Here is a 7,053-nt window from a genome sequence, read left to right as displayed (position 1 = left end):
CCAGGTGATTGACTGAGTCAAGTTGTATCAACATACAAGACTAATAAACAATACAGTCATAGTCTGGTATAATGTAGAACAATAATGCAATCAACGCCCATGTGCGGCGGAAGAGAGGACAAAGAGGATTCAAAGCGCGGTTCATTGATGAAGCGCCATATTAACATTTGCAAAATATTAACTTTTGAGGTGAACTTTCTCGCGTGGGCCAAGTACAATTCACTCAGTATCCATCAGGTCGTTTTCCACCATATTAGATTTCAAAGAAAATTCAGGTGCTAACGACAGAGATTTTTTTTTTTTTTCGTGGAGAGGACAGTATCATTTAGTCCGCTTAATTTTCTGGCTAAGTTGTCAGGCCAAAGACGTACGAAGACAGGATCTATTTGGGAGGAAACGTCAAATGTCTAGGTTGTCGAGAAGTAGCTGCAACAATAGCAAACGGCACAAAAAAACGACGAAGGAATGCTTTCTTTTATGCGACACTCAGCATCGGCAGCAGAGATCTCAATAATCATTAGTTCTCAAATACGTTTTTTATATTGAAAGGCTGAACAATCCCGAAACCAAAAAAAAATGAAATGAAATTTTGAGTTTTACGTCCCACGGTTATGCCGGTTAGGCTAAAGGAGACGGTGATAATGAGTAATGAATGAAATGGTGGAATGAAGAAAGTGGGAGGAAACGGGAGAACCCCGAGAAAACCCACCCACACGGTGTTTGTCCACCAATCCCGAAACCAAGTAGCAGGCCCGTATTTATATATTGTGCGCCCTGTGCTCTAAATATAATATGCCGTCCCTCGAAAACAACCAATATTATAGTTGAATTCATTGTTTTCGAGGTCGCTGAGTTTAACGGTATCAGTTTTCATGATGTTCAACTTCATCCTCACCCTTTTGGATAGGGGTGGAACAGGATGACTTTTTAAAAATAATCAGATAAGCTAACTAATTAGTAACTACAGTAATTAGAGCGAATTAAACACATTAACTTATTTTCTCGCGCTTGCACGGGACTTTGCGGCTTTCTAGTTTTAAATATTACTTTATTGTGAATCTCTGGTTCATGGGGTCCTTGGTTAGAACCCAGCTCGCGCCAAGTGAGCTCTGCGGTGGACAAACACCGTGTACGTGGGTTTTCGCGGGGTTCTCCCGTTTCATCCCACTTTCTTCATTCCACGATTTCATTCATCCCTATCATCACCATCTCCTTTAGCCCTCCTTTACTGTGGGACGTAAAACTTACAGATTTCATTTCATTTTTGAAAATCCAAAATTTTGCCGCCTCCTAAATTCTGCCGCCCTGTGTTCAAGCACAGAATAGCACTTATCTAAATACGGGCCTGCCAAGCAGAATATTCGCCCTTGAAATTGACACAAAAGGGCTTGGTCGCTGCACAAGGTTCCGCGCCATGACTAGCATGGAAACAATTAGCACGAATTCGATGATGTGCTCGAAGTGCTGACATTTGAAACTGTTAGGGAACTCGGATTATAAAAACAGACTTTAAGTCAGTAGTAACCAGCCTCTATGTAGTTTGGAAGTGTAAGTAAATTGAAATTAAGAACCAGTGATTGAATAGGAACCAGTTCACATGAATTATCACTTTTGATGCATTCTACATCTACAAACGTTGGTTAGTTAACTCCAATTTAATCTTTCTTTCTCTGGCATTTAGGAAGTCCCAGTATGTGCCGGATGTAGAATGACATGCAAAATTGATACGTAGAAATATTCTCTTTATCAGAAGTCACATTCAGGACTACAAACGAAATAAAGTCAAACATATCAAAACTTCATTTATCGTCTTTTGAATTTGTGCGTTACGTTGAAATATGTCATTATTAACATTTAAATTTTAAATAGGTTTTACCTGCTTCCCGTGGACTTCCAGAGGGAAATATATTCATAGCAAAATAACTGTCTGAGGCACCGGAGGGATTCGAACCCTCGATCTCCTGTTTACTAGACAGGCGCTTTAACCAACTAAGCCACGGCGCCACTGAGGACAGTCGTATTCTGCATCGAATAGCTATTTTCTCACGCCACTCACGTGATCTTTACTGAAATAAACATGAGACTATTTAGGCTACTATTCAGATATGACCGACGGTAAACAAAATGGCTTGTGACTTGCAATCTAGTGCACGCGGGCTAAGTAAAAGGAGCAGTTACAATTACTCAATTTGATAATAACAGCGAGAGAACTACGAACAATGTCGAGGCTTAGTATTCCAAGTGTAATAGGAAATCGACTGAAAGTCATCCCAATATATACAGATTCATTTTACTTTTCAAGCAAGAACAGTCCGAGAATGCGGCTGCTGGAAGCAAGGCATTTAACTTTGCGGAAAAAGTTGTGTAAGACAATCATGGAGATAAATCATGTGTCAAATCTGTGACAATTGTGTAAGATAATCATGGAGATAAACCATGTATCAAATTTGTGACTTCAAAATGATCGTATTTTCGCATACGGTTGCAATGTTTAGACTGTATTCTGTACAAGCAAGGAAATTATCGTATAAATACGGTAAGTACCGTATAATTTCCATCCTTGGTTCTGCAGTTCCTCGTGTCAGAAACTATGCGTGCTGTGATTTTTTATTTTTTTTTCGTTTGGATGGCCCTAGGTCCGAAATTTTGCACTTTACATATCCTTTATGAAATTTGCAATGGGGAAGTAATGGAATAGCATATGAGAATTTTTCCTGCTCAAACATTTTTTCAGCATTGCATTACTACTTAAAGACTCTTACAAGGTTTCTGGTCGCAAACTCCATAAACGGTGCACTATTTCATGTGCCAGGTCATACCACCTTTACTGAAAACTTAATCATGAAAAATTTCCGTATGTTCTCTATTACATTGTTTAAAGGAGGAAATGTAGAACCAATAGATTTGGTCCACGTAAACCTTTCTTTCCAAGGTCGACCAAAGGAGACACCCACGTTACTATTATTTCTAAGAATGGAAGAAAGAAATTAACAACGTGCCAACGTCCATCCTTGATCGTTTCAAGGTTAATGAATATATTTTATATTCTAATCAGACAACTAAAGCTATAAATAATGTTCTTACATACCATACTCGTCTTTCAATTGAAATTGTTAACAAACAAGAGAAAGAAGAAATTTCTATGTATGGTTGAATTGATTGCACTCGTTTTTTTATTTATTTATTTTTATTATTATTATTATTTTGTTTTTTTTTTTTAAACACATTTCTTAGCGTTGATGTAATAAAGAAATGAATGAATGTTCATTATATTCATCTGTCTGTGTAACTGGTTGTTGCCATATAAAGCTCCCGTCAAAAATAGACAAATTCAAGAAATCCAGACTCAGCTGGCCTAAGAGTGCAGTTGGTGATTGTTTCTGTACGTATTTGCATAATTTACCAAATTTACAAAATTGGCAAAATTTTCCTTTTTATTGAAGGATTTTTGAAAAAAAAAACTTAAATGGATGAAAACATCCGAGTTCACACGTCATAATTATTTTTAAACACGTGACCCAAGTGAATCTACAAATATTAATTTTAAAACTTTTTAAAACATTGCTTTTAAAAAAGGGTATTTATTAGGGATGGCCTATTCCGGGATTTTTACTTTCCGGAATCCGGAAAGTAAAATCGGAAAAATTCCGAAATTAGGAAAATTCCGCATTTCAGATAAATTCTGATTTCGGAAAAAAATTCGATATCCGAAAAATCCGGAGTTTAGAAAATTCCAATTTCTGAAAGATTCTGGAATTCGGAAATATTCAGAAATTTTTCCGAATTCCGAATTTTTTAATTCCGGAATTTTCTGAATTTCGAACTTTTCCGAATTCCGGATTTTTTCGAATTCCGGAATTTTCCTACATCGGAATTTATCCGAAATTGGGAAAGTGAAATTTCCCATTCCGGAAAATAAATTTTCCAGAAACCGAATTACGGAAAGTTTTGGTCATCCGTAGTATTTATTTATTTTCTGGTGTAAAATGAAGAAATGATATTAACAAGGGATACCCTTGAACCTGAACAGGAGAAACCGGATGATATGTTCCACAATAACTAATTTCAGGTCGCTGAATCCAGTGGTGATAGTCGTTTCCATGCAAAATCAAGCAATCAAGCAGTAATGGCACCAGTTCATGGAGTATAGGCCAATTTTCTAGAGAAAGTATGAGAAGAAACGGAAAAATTGAAATGCTCAATATCTAATATCTAATATAATATAATATAATATAATATAATATAATATAATATAATATAATATAAATAAAATAAAGAGTTCGTTTGTGTATTTGTCTGTCTGTGTGCGGCCTGGGGACCGGACGAGTGGACCGAGACTTACCAAATTTTGCTCAGGGGTATCTTGACCCAGGCCCCAGATGAAGACGAAGCCCTTTTTCAAATATCGAACCAGGGGGGTCTCAGGGGGACGTTTACCGGAACCGGTTTGGGAACCAGACAGTCACGAATACCTTGGTCCAGGCTCCAGACCAGAGTTAAACGTTTTTGTCAAAATTCGAATCAGGGGAGTCTCAGGGGGCGTTTACCGGGACATGTAAAAAATAGTAGAAAATGACCGATATTAGTGTCAAATCAATAGTTTTTGCGGTCGCTGAAATCAATGGTGACACTTCCATTAGCGATGACTTGCAAATTTAGATACAATTGTATGCGGGCCGGGAGTCAGCGGGAGGGGGATACCGAGACATGTAAAAAATAGCCCAAAATGATCGAAATTAGTATCAAATCCATAGTTTTCGCGGTCGCTGAGATCAATGGTGATACTCCCACAGGTGTTGACTTCCAAATACAGCCCCCGTGCGAAGCATGGGTATATTCAGATAGTAGTAAATATGATTAAAGATTTAGTCAACAATATGTAGAAGCAAATTTGAATTCCTTACGTTAATCACAGTGTTGCCTACTCATTGAAAATATTGTGTGAAAACGGTAAAAGAAAGAAGTATCAATATAATGCGATGTATTGTAATACATAAAATACCCTACACATTATTCGGGAATGAGGCCTTGTCATGTTACAAAACAGTGTTGCTAACTTTATAAAGTATAATGATGATGTAGTGATCTGTCCGAAGGCAGGTCTCTGATCCGAAGGTCCCTGGGAAAAGTGAACCCATGGTGGTTTGCCATTGCCTTCTATGGGATAATGTCGACGTCCCAAGTTAGGACCTAAGTTTTAAGTGGGATCCGAAACACTTGTTCCCTCACTGGGAATCGAACTCGGGACTCCTTTATTACCAGGCGACGAGCGTAACCACTCATCCACCGAGAACACTCATAAAGTATAAAAGAGGTGGTACATTTAAGATATAAGCAAACGAAACAAGTTTCAAGTCAGACAAGATAAGCGGGAGTAAATCAGCGGACAAAGAAAGAAAGAGTGGTATTATGTCCATGTAATACGCTGCGTTTGGTGACAGGCGCTATCTGACAGTGCTATTTGGGAACTCCAACGTGAAACGCACATATGAAAAGTTTTCTAATGGCTGTCCTTCTTGGTGACTATATCTGATATGAAAGTGCTTGTTGTTGTGTGATTCTTGGTCCGGACGCAAAGATCGGTCATTGTTACAAGAAAGTTTCCCAAACAAAGATGTTACGTTGAAGATTATATCACCCAAAACAACGAAATACTGTCAACCCCTTGAGGTCTGGTTCTTTCGGCAATAATACAAGCTCTATTTCCGGCGGACTGTTGATTTCGCACAGCTCCAATGTGGCAAATCTCAGGTGAATTTCCACGATCGTTATTTCATTATCAAGAGGCACTCTGTGATCTACTGTCAACTTTCAGCGCCGATCTACAAGCATATGTTGCAGTATGCTTGGCAAAAGACAGGGTAGGACTAGTGATGTGAGGTGGAAAATTTTCCGCTATATTTTTACGGAAAATTTTCCGTTCTAAATATATCAGTAATCAAGTAACAATTCCTCAGCAATCTTAAAGTTCATTGAATTCATGTATAGAAATGTTAAAAAGTGAAAGATCGTTTAAAGAATCTGAAAATTTTCATGGCTCAGACAATTTTCAGTACTATGCAGAAACAAGTGAAACAATTTTCCATGAATCGAAATATTTTCTGTCTTATATGGAAAAATTTTCTTGGATGAAAAATTGTCTTATATGGAGACAATTTTCAGTACTATGCAGAAACAAGTGAAACAATTTTCCATGAATCGAAATATTTTCTGTCTTATATGGAGAAATTGAAGAACTTTTTATGAGTCGGAAAATTTTCATTTTCAAGCAAAAAGTAAAACAACTTTTTTGTGATTCGGAAAGTTTTATTGCTCTGTATAAACAACTGAAAGGAATTTTCATAGATCAGAAAATTTTCATTATGATGTGGAAACAAGTGGAAAAACATTTCATAATCCGGATAATTTTGGATTTTATGTATAGTGATGTTAGGTAGAAAATTTTCTACTATATTTAACTGCACATAGAGCTACAAAATTGAATTTCTGTAGAGGAAAGTTAGTCAGCAACAAATTATAATTTTCCAATTAGCTTTCGGGACCCAGAAAATTTTCTAATATTTCAAGTTGGGAAGTAAAATGTTACACAGTGTTTCTCTCTCTCTCTTCCTCTGCGAGCTCCTTCGTTGCTAAGCGGTTAGCATACGCGTCTTTGACATGGAAGACCTGGCTTCGATTCCCAGCGGGAGCTCATGTAGTTCGGATTCCACGTTAATCAGTTGTTCCCGTCTTATATAGTCTCGCTGCTGAAAGGGACGTTAAACTCAAAATCAACTCAATTCAACTCCTCTCTCTCTCTCTCTCTCTCTCTCTGTGTGTGTGTGTGTGTGTGTTTGTGTGTGTGTGTGTATGCAAAGTGCAGAGAACATACATCGACTTCGTAGAGTACAAATACTCCATTCTATTATTTAAAATTTCAATTTATTAAAAGTCATGAACATTTTCCGATTCATAAAAACATACTCCACTTATTCCTACATCGTTGTTTAACTGTAAAATTTATTGGTAATAAATATTGTCTTAAAAAGTTTCATGAAGTGAAAATCTAATGAT

The 7,053-nt window shown here is 37.2% G+C and overlaps 1 non-coding gene across 1 annotated transcript; it reads right to left on the bottom strand.

The window, feature by feature from the left end:
- Positions 1–1,930: 1,930 nt before the first annotated feature.
- TRNAT-AGU (transfer RNA threonine (anticodon AGU)) lies at positions 1,931–2,004 on the bottom strand. The gene has a single exon. It is a non-coding gene; the product is annotated as a tRNA-Thr (tRNA).
- Positions 2,005–7,053: the final 5,049 nt, after the last annotated feature.

Source organism: Thermobia domestica, chromosome 10, assembly GCF_964235325.1.
Source record: "Thermobia domestica chromosome 10, izTheDome1.hap1.1, whole genome shotgun sequence".
NCBI classification, from domain to species: Eukaryota; Metazoa; Arthropoda; class Insecta; order Zygentoma; family Lepismatidae; genus Thermobia; species Thermobia domestica.
This window is presented reverse-complemented; position numbering and strand designations above follow the sequence as displayed.